This window comes from Cervus elaphus, chromosome 5 (genome assembly GCF_910594005.1).
Source record: "Cervus elaphus chromosome 5, mCerEla1.1, whole genome shotgun sequence".
Taxonomy (NCBI): Eukaryota; Metazoa; Chordata; class Mammalia; order Artiodactyla; family Cervidae; genus Cervus; species Cervus elaphus.
Window position 1 is genome coordinate 64,374,121 of NC_057819.1, and position 15,281 is coordinate 64,389,401.

Genomic DNA, 15,281 nt, shown 5'->3' on the forward strand with positions numbered 1-15,281 from the left:
ATACACTGTGGTGAGACTAACATCCATTTCAACAGTTCTCAGAGTGATACACAGAGTTACGATACTAACTTGTAATTCTGTCCCTTACAAGCATACACCCAAACGAAGTGAAACTATAGTGCGCATAAAAACTTACATAAGAATGTTCACTGCAGAAGCATTCCTAACAGCCTAAACATAGATACAATTCATCAACTGATAAATGGACAGACAAAATGAGGTATATAATGGAGTATTTTTTGGCCATAAAAATGAATGATACACACTACCACATGGGTGAACTCTGAAAATATTAAGTGAAAGAAACCAGACACAAAGACAGATACTGTATGATTCTATTTACAAGAAATGTCCAGAGACTTCCCTGGCAATCCAGTGGTAAAGGCCCAATGTTCCCAATGCAGGGGGCCAGGTTCAATCCCTGGTCAGGGACCTAGATCCCACATGCCGTAAATAAAAAAAAGAGTTCTCGTTCAGCAACTAAAGATCTTGCACACCACAATTAAGACTTGGTGGGCGAGAGAGGGGAAGAGAAAGAGAGAGAGACAGACAAAGAAAAAAAGAAAAGTCCAAAATAGGCAATTCATAAATAACTATATTACTTGTTGCCTAAGGTATGAGAGGAGTGGAAACACTTCTAAAACTAGACAGCAATGATGATTACACAACTCTGAAACTCTGAATATACTAAAAATTTGCTGAAATAAAATACATGCCAAAAATACATACAATACAAAGATTGCTTCACTCAAAGTAACTCAAATTATTTGCATCAATGGGGAAAAAAAATGGCCATAAATTACTTTTTCCATTTAATGGGAAAGTGTTAGTTGTTCAGTGGTGTCCAACTCTTTGTGACAATGGACTGTAGCCCACCAGGCTCCTCTTTCCATGGAATTCTCCAGGCAAGAATAATGGAGTGGGTTGTTTTCCCTTCTCCAGGGGATTTTCCTGACCCAAGGCTCAAACCTAGGTCTCCCACATTGTAGGCAGATTATTTATCATCTGGGCCACCAGGAATTCTTTTTTTCTACTTAATACATCTCCAGAAATCAATTACCACACCTCCAGAAATCAATTACCATATTTTAAGTAGTAAAATTTTGTATAAGAGACTTTTGTAGCATCATTTGCTCCTAACAATGTTACATTTATTATAAATATTCAACAGAGTAGTATAATTTGTTGAATATTTATATCAACTATGAATATTATTGAATTTTAAAAATATCACTTGGTTGAAAATTTGTTTTTTCAAACACATTAAAAAGTATAATAAAAGAAATCAATGCTTATTATTAAATATCTCTTCATGTATCTAGGAAATGTTCTTAGTTAATCAAGATACTAATATTCTTAGTATTCATTTTAAAAATATTTAATTGACTATATTAAAATAATCAAAAACTACATATGCCACTTGATTAGCAACCAATGCCTCAGTACTTCCCTCTCATTGTTGATGTACATCTAATAATTTTTAAATCTATCATCAGTAACCAAAACATTGTTAAATGTCTATATAATCACCATAGCACAAAAATCTAAAATACTATACAATGAAGTAAAACACATTCTAAGATTAATTCTACTTTCACTCAAAAATAAAAAATGTAAAGCACCATCTCATGAAATCAAAAGTTTATGATTTTGATTTACAGGCACCTATCAAATATTCATACTAAAATGTTTATTACTAAGAAACAGTGTAAGGTCTGATCAGAGTCTTCACATTGGCTTATTGTGATGAACTGGACCTAAGGTAAGGAGTAAAGTCAGGTATAGCTAAAGAATCTTTATGTTTGTACTAGTATCAATAGCTAGTAACAGCTATTACAAATATCTTATGAGAGGAAAATCCTGTTTCATTCACAAAATATATTAGTATGTCTTTCCATGAAGACTATTTTCTTTGAATTCTTTTAATACTCAGCCTGCACACTAGAATTTTCTTGATACAAAGAAAGAATCAGAAGAAGATCAGAATAAGTATAAAGAGAAGAAATTCAAGTACCAGGTAAAAATTAAAAGAAATATGTTATAATTTACACAGGCTATTATTATAAATGTCATTAATGTAATATACATGTAAACTTAAGTAACATGCAAAGTATTTAACATGGAGAATACAGACTTACCAAATACTTGATAGCCTTTTAAAAATCTCACTGATGGTTGAGACTCCCTAAAATAATAAAAAAAATAAACAAATACATGAGGAGTAATTTCTCAACTTCATAAGTTACCCCTGATCTATAAAGTCTACCCAGGAATCCCATTTACATAATAGCAATTTGTTTTTCCACACTACTTTAAAATCCAAAGCACCTGCTGAACTTTGCCAAATGATTAACAAAATTTTTCCTAAACTTATAAATAATTCAAGGTTTAAATGGAAAAGCTAATGAATTATCAGGATATCGACAGCTCTATAACGAATCAGATCTTAAAAATTACAGACCAAGACAACAGCATGCTAACAATTTCTTAGAAAAGCATTCATATATTAAATTGTCCCTAATTATCATATACTATGTCAGCTCTGCATCCTAATATCTAGGTACCAACACCTTTTAAGTAGCAGCTAGAAAATGTAACTCTAGCACCTACAGAATTGGGGACAATGAAACAGAAGGGGCTTCCTTGATGGCTCAGTGGTTAAGACTCCACCTGAAAATGCAGGAGACCTGGGTTCCATCCCTGGTCAGGAAGACCCCCTGGAGAAGGAAACGGCAGCCCACCGTAGTGCCCTTGCGTGGGGAAAGCCACCAACAGAGGAGCCTGGCAGGCCACAATCCACGGAGGTGGCAAGAGAGTCAGACATGACTTAGTGACTAAATGAGATGGAAAGATACTTCATAGAGTATTAAATTTTACTTAAAAAATCAGCATAAGGAAATATTTTAAAATCTACCCTATGTTGATACTAAAAAAAATTAAAAGATTTCAAAGAAGGCATAAACTTACAAATTAATTTTATGACTTACAAAAGTTAGTTGTAAATAATTTTATAATAAACATAGTATGTATCTTTTCTGTCAAGTTTCAAGTCAAAATAATTTTCAAAACAAAGTTCAAAAATTCAAGATTAAGCACTAAATATTATAGTGCTCTTGTTTGCCAGGCACATTGCTCAAGATTTGAAAAAGGTTATATATCTCTTTTTTAATCACCTTATTAATTCTCCATTTCACAGATTACAAAACCAAGTCTTAGAGAGATTCATTCACTTGCTTATATACAGTAGCTGTCATTGACTGCACAACCCAATGTCTTTAAAGCATCATACTATGACTCCTCAAACACAAAACAAATAAGACAGAATGTGACATAGTATATAGTAAAACTGCCTCTTTTAGAATTAGATTTTTTAAAAGATGTTTTTAAATTCCTTTTTAAAAGAACCAACAGAATAAAAAAATCATCTACTTTACAAGCAGAAAATGTTACCATTCAAAAATTACAATACCACAAATACAAATAGAATAAAAACATTTTCTATCACCACTACTGTTAAAATCAAAATCAATCAAATCAATCACATCCATCCACAGGCCATGGAAAAGGAGGAAGAAAAAAGTATGTTAGAGACCTAAACAATGAAGTTTAGAACAATAAAGCTGTGAGATGACAGGAGAATATCATCATGACTTTGAGGCAGATGAAGATTTCTTAAACAAGACAAAGATAAACACAGCAAATTGGACTTCCTTAAAAAGTTGTGTTCTTCAAATGAAAATGCAAGCTACAGAGTAGGAAAGATATTCTCAATGCACATGTCCAAAGGACTCAGGTACGAAATACTTTTTTAAAAAAGAGGAAAAAAAAAAACCATTCTAAATCACCAAGAAAAAGACAACCCAATTTTTAAGATGAAGACCAAACAAAATTTTATAAAAAATAATTTCAAAAACCAACAAACATATTGAAACAGTCCTCAACATCACTAGTCCTCAAGAAAACACAGATAACCAACACAAGATACTTCTACCCACCAAGATGACTGGGTTTTAACCGAAAAATCAGGGAATACCAAGCGTAAGCAAGCATGTGCAGCAAACGGCATTCTCATGCACTGCACGGAGAAATGGAAATTGGTATAACCAGTGTGGAAAATTATTTGGAAATATCTATTAAAGGTGAAGGCTTTAAGGGCTTCCCTGGTGGCTCAGATGGTAAAGCATCTGCCTGCAATGCAGGAGACCTAGGTTTGATCCCTGGGTCGGGAAGATCCCCTGGAGAAGGGAATGGCAACCCACTCTAGTACTCTTGCCTGGAAAATTCCACTGATGGAGGAGCCTGGTAGGCTACAGTCCATGGGATTGCAAAGAGTTGGACACAACTGAGCAACTTCACTAAAGGTGAAAATACATATACCCAATAACTAAGCAATACAACTCCTGGGTATATAGTCAATAAAAATGTGTATATTTGTGCACAGAAAGATATGTACAAGATTTATCACAGCAGCATTATTTAAACAGTCCAAAACTACACATGACCCAAATGTCCATTGGCAGCAGACGGGAGAAATAAATTTTAGTATATTCATACAAGGGTATCCTAAACCTCAGTGAAAATGAGAAAACTAATGCCATACACAAAATAGGATACATACACAAACAGCACACATCTCACAAACACAATGCTGTTTGAGAGAAGCTGGGTGGGCGGAAAAGAAGCGCATATATAATTCTAGCCGATCAAATTCGAAAACAAGCCAACTAATCTCTGATCACAAAGTCACAATAGTAAACTCTGCGGTGAACGAGTTATTTGACTGGGACAGGTCACAAGGAGGCTTTAATTGATATCTTGAACTAGGGTATGGTTACAAATTTGTGTGTGTGTGTGTGTGTGTGTGTATATTCACTTTGCAAAAGTTCATCAATATACAAAAGCTCATCTGTACTTTTCTGTATATAAATTATACTTCAATTATTATTTTTTAAGCTTATTTTTATAAAATAGATGAAAAATCACTTCTCAGTTAAATAACTCCAGGTCATCATACTAATGGTCTATACCTCAATAATTTGAAAATCTGGATCTCCTAACAATGTATTTGTTTCTATAAGCTGCATAAAAGTAAATTAAATGCATCTAGTTATTTTGTGTTAATAAGTTCTAAGAACAGTTTCAATGTAAAAATAAACTTTACCAAGAAATGATTCCTTATGATTTTCTACTAATAGTAAATGAAGTTTTGCATGCAGTCCTGCTAATGAATATTTCTACATTGGCTCAACTTACGTTCACAAGTGTATAACTTCACACATATTATAAGTGTTAATAACTAACTCTGAAGTTGATTCTAAAAGCAATCAGGTGGCCAAGCCAGGAATCCATAAAAATTCATAAAACCTTTAAGGCACACTACTTGGCCCAGTTTCTCAGAAAATTTTAAGACTTTTAAAAACCAATAACCACTTGAAGAAAAGTCTTTTGGGTAATCATTCCTACATACCTAAAAAATTTTACATTGATACTTACAATGATACCTTCTTTAATAAAAATATAAAGTTTTATCTGTGTGTCATTTTATCTATCTTTCCATTATACTTACCTAATAATTTTTTTAATCTTACCAACTTCTCTCTAAATTAAATATCATTATTTGGTCAGATCTGAGAGCTTTTATCATTGATGGAAAGCCATCTTATTACTCACAACAACCTATTTGTCTTTAGCCATGGGGTAGAGTTGCCATATCAGAGAAGGCAATGGCACCCCACTCCAGCACTCTTGCCTGGAAAATCCCATGGACGGAGGAGCCTGGTAGGCTGCAGTCCATGGGGTTGCTAAGAGTCGGACAGAACTGAGCGACTTCCCTTTCACTTTTCACTTTCATCCATTGGAGAAGGAAATGGCAACCCACTCCAGTGTTCTTGCCTGGAAAATCCCAAGGAAGGAGGAGCCTGGTGGGCTTCCATCTACGGGGTCGCACAGAGTCGGACACGACTGAAGTGACTTAGCAGCAGCAGCAGCAGCAGCAGAGTTGCCATATAAGTCTCGAAGATAAAGTTCAGAAGAACAGAATGGCATAGGCCCCAAGAGGTCAGTTCCCCGAACAATTCAGACAAACTTTACTCAAGATGACTCAGTGAAACCTCACAGCAACCCTCCTCAGCCGTGGGGTGCCTGACAGCGATCTCTCCAAACCTCCAGTCAGCAATGAACTGTGGCTCTGAGACCCAAGGCGGCACCAGCAGCACCTTCCCCAAACTGGCTGTTTCCATCAGTCAGCCCGCTCTCAGCCAACGCCTGCTTCTTCTAGTTCAGATACTTACCTCTCCAAACTGCAAGTGTTCACTAAGGACAAACTAAGACATGCGGTTTCCACTCTGGGTAACTTCAGAAATGAACAAAAGAATTAACTTGAGAGGCACTTTAGAACATACAGGGGGAAAAAATCTCCCTCAAGAGAAGTTTGTCTCATCTACCAAAAAGATGACCAAATGACTGAATGTAAGGAGACCTCCCCAGAGGTCACACATCTCACCAAAACAAGAGAGACAAACACCAACAGAGGACCTGAATCTCCCTTAAGGGTCTATTTTGAAGCAGAGAGCCAAGAGAGCTCACCCTAAATCTAAAGAACCTACAGGACTGGACACAGGTTGGCTAGGAAAACTATCTAACTTCACAGTTCCTGGTAATATACTAATGATCCCAGAGAGGACAGTAGAATAGTCTTCCCCTAAAGCAAAAAGGGATCCAGTGAATTCAGTGACTACACACTGTTCAATCAGCAATAAATCTAATAAAAATTGCTCATGAATGGTAACTATACTTATATAAATACTGGTGTTGGAAAAACTAGCATCTTTATATAATGCTAATGATATGTCTTCTTAGGATTCTGTTATTTTTCATTGTTTTCTACTTTAATTTTAGAGGTGGAAAAGTTAGAGCCAGACTGGTGCAAAGTACTTAAAAAGCAAGGTTACAGCTAGTCAACATTTGTAAGTTGTTACATAGATATCAGATCTTAAATTATCTGAAACAAAGCATTTCAAATCACTTTTCAAACTGCCCACCACACATTCAATTTAGTCAAATTACAAACCAACCCAGTCCAAATTAATAGTTTACCCCTACCTTATAGAGAACTAAATGCTATTTTATCTTGCACGTGTTCTAAAAGCTTCAACTATTATAATTTTTTGTAAAAGACGTAAATTTCTACTTTAAAAACCTCATGCTGTACTTCTATTTCCATAATAAAGACACAGCACTCAGTACTTATCCTCTCAAGCTTCTTGCCTGATGGCTGCAAATCTACAAAGGATTGCTTACACAATACCTCAAGAAGTTTCAAAAAAAATCTCTCAAAGTTCTGATGACAGTCTCATAGATACTACCAACAAATTTAAAGAGAAACTCTAAAGTTATGCGCTGATCATTTTTCTTCAACATTTCCACAATCTTTAAAAGTATTTCTAAATTCCTCACAGTTCTAGTCAACTGCCAATTTTTACAGCATACTTCTTATTAAGCCTGGGTCTTCTATCTTTAATAACCCTTAAATCAACACAAGTCCCAGCTGATCATTTTATTGCAGTAACATATAACCACTGTAGAGAATGTCCTCCTTTTGCAGTTCAATTGCACAGCTATTATTTAGTTGCTAAGTCACATCCAACTCTCTGTGATCCCAGGGACTGCAGCACGCCTGGCTTCCCTGTCCTTCACTATTTTCTGGAGTTTGCTCAATCTCACGTCCATTCAGTCAGTGATGCCATCCAACCATCTCATCTTCTGTTACTTTCTCCTCCTGCCCTCAATCTTTCCCAGCATCACGGTCTTTTCCAATGAGTTGGCTCTTTTCATCAAGTGACCAAAGTATTGGAGTTTCAGCTTCAGCATCAGTCCTTCCAATGAATATTCAGGACTGATTTCCTTTAGGATTGACTGGTTTGATCTCCATGTAGTCCAAGGGACTCTCAAGAGTCTTCTCCAACACCACACTTCAAAAGCATCAATTCTTCACCACTCAGCCTTCTTTATGGCCCAACTCTCATATCTGTACATGAATACTGGAAAAATCATAGCTTTGACCATCTGCACCCCTTTGTCAGCAAAGTGATGTTTCTGCTTTTTAATACGCTGTCAAGGTTTGTCTTAGCTTTTCCTCCAAGGAGCAAGTGTCTTTTAATTTCATGACTGCAGTCACTGTCCTCAGTGATTTTGGAGCCCAAGAAAATAAATTCTGCCACTGTTTCCATTTCCCCCCATCTATCTGCCATGAAGTGACGGGACCAGATGCCATGATCTTCATTTTTTGAATGTTGAGTTTTAAGCCAGCTTTTTCACTCTCCTCTTTCACTTTCATCATCTCTTTAGTTATTGATATTTCTCCCAGATTATTTATTATTATTATCAATAATAATTGATATTATTCTAGCTTGTGACTCATCCAGCCCGGCATTTTGCATGATGTCCTCAGCATATAAGTTAAATAAACAAGTTAACAATGTACAGCCTTGATGCACTCCTTTCCCAATTTTGAATCAGTCCATCATTCCATGTCCAGTTCTAACTGTTGCTTCTTGATCTGCACACAGGTTTCTCAGGAGACAGATAGGACAGTCTGGTATTTCCATCTCTTTAAGAATTTTCCACAGTTTGTTGTGATCCACACAGTCAAAGTAGCAACTATAAAATAAATATGGCAAAAAACACCCTTTGGAAAAAGGGTAATTACCTAGCTATACATAGAAGAGAGGAAACAAAAATACTACCAATACTGTAAAAGCTCCACAAAAAGGAAAATTTAATCGTAGTGCAATTTAGTTTTGGTACACTATTCATCCCTTTTGGGATTCCCTGGTGGCTTAGACGGTAAAGCATCTGCCTACAATGCAGGAGACCCGGGTTCGACCCCTGGGTCGGGAAGATCCCCTGGAGAAGGAAATGGCAACCCACTCCAGTATTCTTGCCTGGAAAATCCCATGGACGGAGAAGCCTCGTAGGCTATAGTCCATGGGATGGCAAAGAGACAGACACGACTGAGAAACTTCACTTTTCACCTTCTTTCCTTCATCCCTTTTACGGATCACAGTCTTGTTGTGGCAAAAGGGCTTGCATAACTCAATGAAGCTATGAGTAATGCAGTACAGGGCCACCCAAGACAGACAGGTCACAGTTAAGATTTCTGACAAAACATGGTTCACCAGAAACAGAAATGTCAACCCACTCCAGTATTCTTGCCTGGAGAACCCCATGGACAATATGAAAAGGTAAAAAGACGTGACTCCAGAAGATAAGCCTCCAGGTCAGAAGGTGTCTAGTATGTCACTGGTGAAGAGCAGAGGGCAATTACTAATAGCTCCAATAAGCATGAAGCAACTGGGCCAAAGTGGAAACAATGCTAAGCTGCGGATGTGTCTGGTGGTCCTATGCTGTAAAGAATAATATCGCATAGGAACCTGGAATGTCAATGAAGGTAAATTAGACGTGGTCAAACAGGAGATGGCAAGATTGAACATCGGCATCTTAGCAGTCGGTGAACGAAAATGGATGAGAATGAGAGAATTTAATTCAAATGACCATCATATTCTTGTTTAGTCACAAAGTCATGTCTGACTCTTTTGAGACCCACGGACTGCAGCCTGCAAGGATCCTCTGTCTATGAGATTTCCCAGGCAAGAATACTGGAGTGGGTTGCCATTTGCTTCTCCAGAGGATTTCTCAGACCCAGGGATCAAACCCACATCTCCTGCATCTCCTGCACTGGCAGACAGATTCTTTATCACTGAGCAACCAGTTGGTACAAAAGTAATTGTGGTTTAAGACTGCAAATTTTAAATCATAACTAGGTTACAGAGTCAGACATGACTCAACGACTGAACAGCAACAACTAGGCTCAAACACATCTTTATTAATCAAAGGAGAAATCATTCCAATCAACACATTTTTGCCAACAGGAAAAAAGTTGGTTTATTCCTGTAGCTTAAAAATCTAGGCTCTGGATTCAACGAACTCTTGGAAAGCATTTTCTGCCACCTGGTCGTTGTGGAAGCGTTTTCCCTGCAAAAAGAGTTGTCAAGATGCTTGAAGAAGTGGTTGTCAGTTGGCAAGAGGTCAGGTGAATATGGTGTATAAGGCAAAACTTCACAACCCAAGTCATTCAACTTTTGAAGCACTGGTTGTACAACACGCAGTGGGCCATTGTCAGGGAGAATTGGACCCTTTCTCTTGACCAAGACCGGCTGCAGGCATTTGGAGCATGTCATCAATTTGCTGAGCATACTTCTCAGATATAATGGTTTCACCAGGGTTCAGAAAGCTGCAGTGGCTCAGAACATCAGCAGATCACCAAACAGTGACAGTGACCTTATTTTGGTGCAAGCTTGGCTTTGGGAAGTACTTCAGAGCTTCTTCTAGGTTCAACCACTGAGTCGGTGGTTGCTGGTCATTGGATAAAATCCACTTTTCGTCTCATATCACAATCCAGTCAAGAAATGGTTCACTGCTGTTGCAAAATAAGAGAAGACAACACATGAAGATAACGATTTTTTTTTCTTTTTTGGTCAGCTCATGAGGCACCCATTTATCAAGCTTTTTCACCATTCCAATTTGCTTCAAGTGCATAATGACCTTAGAATGGCTGACACTGAGTTCCTCAGCAAATTCTCCTGGAGTTGTAAGAGGATCAGTTTCAATGATTCTCTCAATAGGTCGTTGTCACCTTCCTACGGCCAGCCACTGCACTCCTATCTTCAAGGTTCTCATCTCCTTTGCAAAACTTCTTGAACTACCACTTCACTGTACGTTCGTTAGCAATTCCTGGGCCAAATGCACTGTTGATGCTGCAAGTTGACTCTACTGCTTTATGCCCCATTTTGAACTCAAGTAAGAAAACTGCTTGAACTTGCTTTTTGTCTAACATCATTTCCATAGTCTCAAATAAATATAAACAGCAAGCAATTCCATTAACAAAAAAATATAAGAAATGCATTTTAAAATGATGTGTTAACATAACCACATTTACTTAATGTATTCCAACATCAAATGGCAAATTTCAACAATGCAAAAACTGTAGTTACATTTGCACCAACCTAACACACAAAAGTTGTAATGCTGAGCCAAGAAATGAATAGATATAGCAGACAATACTAATTTTAAAAGCTACTGTAAGAACACAGACATTCCAAGTCCAAATACTCCAGCTAATGAAAACTCTCACCAAAGGGAAAAAAATCCACAAAACATAAAACTGTAAAGTAATATTCCAAAATAAATCTGTAACAGCCTTTATACATATTTTTAACATCTTGAACCAAAATTCAAAACTATAAATGGACAAAACACAACAAGATATGAAATAACAATTGACTGCACTCAGGCAGAGGGGATGGAGAAAAAGACAAATCACTTTTAAAATAAGTAACAAAAGGACCTCCCTGGCAGTCCAGTGGTTAAGACTTCAAGCTTTCATCACAGGGGCCACAGGTTAAATCCTTGGTTGGGGAACTAAGATCTCATCCACATGATGATATGGCCAAAAAATAAGAAATAAAAAGGAAGGTTGGATTCAAGTAAAAATACAAAGGAAAATAAGGAACAAGAGATCAGCCAAAAGAATAAAAATATTGAAGAAAAAATGACTGGAGAAAGAAATTAACATAGATCTGTAAAGAGGCTGTAACACATGTATAACAGAAAACTCTGAAGAACAGAAGTAAAATAAAAGAACTAATATTTAAAACTATAACTTATAAAGTATCTCCAAAACAAAAACAAATGTGTATTTACTTGTAAGCTGTGGTGGGCAGGAGGAACTACAAGATATGTGAATTTTAGCAACAAACATACTGTATACTTGGAAAAACCCAGAATAACAAACTACAAAACATAGCCTAGTAAAACTTCAAAAGGAGTAAGGAAAAAAATCTTTAGATCCTCCAGACAAAAACACAAAGCCTCTTACACAGGACAGAAAGCAAGGTTGGCATCAGGTTTCTAAATAGCAACATTCAAAGTAAAAGTATAGCATCTTTTTCAAGAAACCCAAGTAATGAAAGTATAAACCAAGGATTTTATATCCAGTCAGGTACCTGTATAACTATGAAGGCTATTACAGAACTAGAGATTTAAACATGCAAGAACTCTGGGAATGTATTATTCAGAGCCTACTCAGAGCAATCTACAAAAGAATGAGATTTACCTCATTAAAACTGGACAGTGAAAACTTTGGCAAAAACGTTACTCAACAATGGGATAAACACTGAACATATTTAATTTTAGATATATTACTAAAACAAAGATATGGAAAAAGAATGAAGATGGGAATTTAAATATTGTATTCTCTGACAAATTTTAATGGAAATTTTTTTTAATATGAAGAAAACAGAAGTAAAAAACTAAACAATCTGCTCATTGGCATCAAACAGGTAATTACTGAATGTCAAAGGATATTCATTTAATTCAGACAAAGCAATTATCAGCAGTCTAAGTTCTTTGCCTAAAGGGACCCTAATGATATTATATGAAAATATTATTATAAAGTTAGCCATTAAAACAAAAATATCAACTAAGAAAATAATCTTCAAAAAGAGTAAAGAAACAGCCCATAGGAAAAGAAGAAAAAAAGTAAATATAGCATAAAACAGTAAATGCAGTGTATAAATTAGAAGAAATACTGTCATGTCAAGATATAAAAATAGGCTTAACTCTATTTCCCAGGTGGCTCAGAGGTAAAGAACCTGCCTGCAATGCAGGAGACATGGGTTTGATCCCTGGGTCAAGAAGGTCCCCTGGAGAAGGAAATAGCAACGGTAAAAGCATCTGCCTACAATGCGGGAGACCTGGGTTCGATCCCTGGGTGGGGAAGATCCTGGAGAAGGAAATGGCAACCCACTCCAGTACTCTTGCCTGGAAAATCCCATGGACGGAGGAGCCTGATAGGCTATAGTCAGTGGGGTCTCAAAGAGTCAGACACGACTGAGCTACTTTACTTCACCAGTATTCTTGCCTGGAAAACCCCATGGATAGAGGGGCCTAGAGGGCCACAGTCCATGGGGGTCACAAAGACTCGAGCAACTAAACAACAACAGCTCTTCTATTAAAAGGAAAAAGCTTCAAACTACTTATTTGAAAACAGTATTTATAAAAAGAACAAATATATATATACATTTAAGATTAAACATAAATGTGTAAAATTTCTATAAGGAAAGCTATAAAACACTTCTGAAAGATACAAATGAAAAGACATCCCCTATTCTTTTGGAAAGGATGACTAAGCTTCATAAAGATACTGATTTCCCTAAGTTGGGCTTCCCTGAGAGCTCAGTTGGTAAAGAATCCACCTGCAATGCAGGAGACCCCGTTTGATTCCTAGGTCGGGGAGATCTGTTGGAGAAGGGATAGGCTACCCACACCAGTATTCTTGGGCTTTCCTCGTGGCTCAGCTGGTAAAGAATCCACCTGCAATGTGGGAGGGATTGGGTTGGGAAGATCCCCTGCAGACGGGAAAGGCTACCCACTCCAGTATTGTGGCCTAGAGAAGTCCTATATAGTACATGGGGTCATAAAGAGTCAGACATGACTGAGCGACTTTCACTTCCACTTTCCTAAGTTAGTGATCAACATTATACAAATAAAAATACCAACAAATGTTTTCCTAGAGCTCAACAAGCTGATGTTCAACTTCACTCATAGAAAATATGTACACATAGTATTCTGCTTGTATAAAATAATAGGAATAAATACACAAACAGCAATGCATGAACATATAATATCTTTTGCTTATAATATAAACATATAATGTTTATTTTTATAAAAGGAAACACAAGGATAAACCAGAAACTAATGAAATCGGTAACCTACAGAGACTGAAAAGAGAAAACGGAAGGAGAAGGAAGTAAGACTTTTGAGAATGCCTTTTTATATAGTTTTGACTTAGCCATTTTACTATTTTATAAGTCTCAAAATTCTTTTTAAATGACTCAGTAATGGAGGGAGGGCTAAAACCAAATACAGGCAAAAACAAATGAACCTTAGGGTTTATCAAAGTAGTGACATAAAAATATTTAATTAGTTAAATAATTTATGAGCACAGTACTCTGATATATACCTTCACTAGGGAATGACATGAACAACACTACACAGAAATCTTAAACTGTCCTCATTACTAGGTTTACTGCTGGCAGTAGTTTGGTATGCCAATTTCAGTATTATTATACCATGTACATTACAGGACAAAGAAAATGAATAAATGTATACTGATGTTACTGTTGACCAAGATCCTCACCTTGGGAGAATGTTGGGTACTGGGTACAATCAGTACCCAAATATTATATTAGTAGTTTTTTTGAGTATAATTCCTGGCTTCCTGTCCCATGAACAGACTCCCCGGAAGCCTGACCAGTAATACATAACACCTTCTGACCTCACAAGGCAGTTTGTAAGTATTTAAGAATAGGAATGGGGATTCCTGGACAAACAGCTGTTTCCAGATCTAGGGGCAGTGAAAGCAAAAGGTAATAAGAATGGAACACTTTGTTATGCCAGAAAGTAAACAGTGCTCTAAAATAATGGGGCATATCAAAGAAACATAAAAATCAGATTGAATGAGTTCCTACTACTAAATTTTAACATTCTGAGACTTGAAAAGAAATATAACAGTAACAGATCTCAAACCCACTGAACAAAAGAAGAATCCATGAACCCACAAATGACAGTTAAGAAAAAGGAGAGCACAAACTCTGCCAGCTAATAAATGTGGGAAGAATAACAAACTAGAAAATCATCATTTTTCAAGCATCAATATAAACAATGGTTCAGGTAAAAATTAACAAAGGATATTAAAATCACTGGTTAAAAGGTTATTTAGAAACAGTACTAATTCAGCCTGAAGGTATGGGTTAATTACCAAAGGGAAAAATACCTTTGTAATACCTTTACAATAGAGAAATTTGGCAGCACCAGATAAACTAATCTACTTTAATCACATAATACTTTTACAATAGAGAAATTTGGCAGCACCAGATAAACCAAATAATCTACTTTAATCACATAACACCTTTACAATAGAGAAATTCGGCAGCACCAGATAAACCAAATAATCTACTTAAATCACAAATAATGGGACAAACTAATAATACAAAAGGCTAAAATAAGCAAACTTTAAATGCATACATGTATCAACAGGCTTCCCAGGTGGTTCTAGAGGTAAAGAATCCACCTGCCAGTGCAGAAGACCCAAGAGATATAGGTTCGATCACTGGGTTGGGAAGATCCCCTGGAGGAGGATATGGCAACCCACTCCAGCATTC

The 15,281-nt window shown here is 36.5% G+C and overlaps 1 protein-coding gene across 1 annotated transcript in view; it reads right to left on the bottom strand.

The window, feature by feature from the left end:
- The window catches only part of FBXW7 (F-box and WD repeat domain containing 7), a 216,746-nt gene that overhangs the window by 150,102 nt on the left and 51,363 nt on the right, over positions 1-15,281 (bottom strand). The window contains exon 2 of the mRNA XM_043902609.1: positions 2,139-2,185. The gene's annotated coding sequence lies outside the window, so the exon portion shown is untranslated. The remainder of the gene's footprint in view (positions 1-2,138; positions 2,186-15,281) is intronic.